Here is a 1,556-nt window from a genome sequence, read left to right as displayed (position 1 = left end):
AGTATCGGTCATATCTATAGCACGCCATTTCAAAGTGATATTGTGTCTGAGAATGAACTAAATTTTAATTGAAAATTCTTAAAAATAAATAAATAAACATAAGTGGCACACAGTATCACTTTGAAATGGCGTGCTATAGATATGACCGATACTGTACATCATAGATGGGCACACCAATACAGTCTCATTTTGTCATGGTATTCGTGAATCGCGCTGAGTAACAGTTGCCACTTTTCTATATTGTACAAAAGTGCGTCGTTTTTTGCGCGTGTTAGAAAACGCTCTTACAAATTTATATTTAATTTGTATTATGAACATGAAACGAAAATAATAAAATATAATAAAAAAATAATGAAGAAATAATTTCAAATAATGAATTATGAAATAAATTTTTATAAGTACATATGTACGCGCATGAAAAGTTTTTTTAATTTAATTTCATTAAACTAATGTTTTAAAAAATGATAGTTTATTCAACAACAAAATTCACGAATTTAAAATTTCTAAACTTTGTAAAAAACTCAGTATTCAATAAAGTATACTAAATATATTAAATTGCCGTATCGTACATACATATATACATAAAACCCATTACAAAACACTTTAAATTGGTTTACACAGTTCGGCAGTTTGACTTTTTTACCATGACAAATAATGTTGCCTTATATTAAAAGTACGATTCCAAGTAGTCGTATTACCACGTAACAAGCATTGGGCATTATTGGCTTTTCTTAAAACCCAAAACTATAATTGGCACTCATACACAGCCATTTTGGGCATTGTTACATATATAGGTGGCAACAACGCGCTAAAATTACGAATAAAAATATTCAACGGCGAAGCGTGATGTTACTCTCATGAAAACTGAAAGCAGACTGAAGTGAAATTCGCTGCGTCGTTTCTGTATACGTATAAGCGCTGCGACGCAGACGCTACTCGCGAGTAGCGTTTTGCCCATGATTCAATAATACAAGGTTCGATAAACTGACAGTTGTCTCTCTCGCACCGCTCCCTTAGCAGTGGCACCGTGTTGCTTCTTTGCAAATTTACATGGAAACAGTGTAGCTTTGGTGTGAAATAAAAGTATAAGCTTTTGTGCAATATGTTTATTTGTATATGCATATGAAGCATATTTAACTGATGAAAACCTAAGCATTGGATGTTTACATCAATCTCGTAGTAGTCTTATTTTAATTTTGAGTCATTTTCCAGTTTTTATACGGCTAAATAGCATATAAATTACGTAATTCACGTATATATATCAATATTACGTTCAACATTTCGTTTAAAATGCCAGTTTTCCTGCAAATACATTAGAATTTACGAAAGGAATTTCACTACTAATTGCCTACTTTGCGTACTTTTCTACTACCATTTTCGAAACAAGGGATTGCATTCTTGCCCTTTCTCTGTCCTTCGTAAATGCAACCTTTTGTAAGGGAGTGTCAAACCGCAGCTGTCAATAATTATCTAACCTTGTATTATTGAATCATGCGTTTTGCCCATCATTGCTGTACATACATACAAGTGAAGTTAAATAAAAGCTTGTAAAAAAG

General features: G+C 32.2%; 1 long non-coding RNA gene and 1 pseudogene across 1 annotated transcript in view; both read left to right on the top strand.

Annotated features, from left to right (window-relative positions):
- Positions 1–1,556, top strand: part of LOC118745531 — a 37,181-nt gene that overhangs the window by 19,588 nt on the left and 16,037 nt on the right. The gene's annotated exons all lie outside the window — the stretch shown is intronic.
- Positions 1–1,556, top strand: part of LOC118745530 — a 12,159-nt pseudogene that overhangs the window by 8,772 nt on the left and 1,831 nt on the right.

The sequence above is a fragment of the Rhagoletis pomonella genome, unplaced genomic scaffold (genome assembly GCF_013731165.1).
Source record: "Rhagoletis pomonella isolate Grant_MI unplaced genomic scaffold, Rhpom_1.0 Rhpom_scaffold_00009, whole genome shotgun sequence".
NCBI lineage: Eukaryota > Metazoa > Arthropoda > Insecta > Diptera > Tephritidae > Rhagoletis > Rhagoletis pomonella.
The sequence above is the reverse complement of the archived record's forward strand: the minus strand, read 5'-3'. Positions and strand labels throughout refer to the sequence as shown.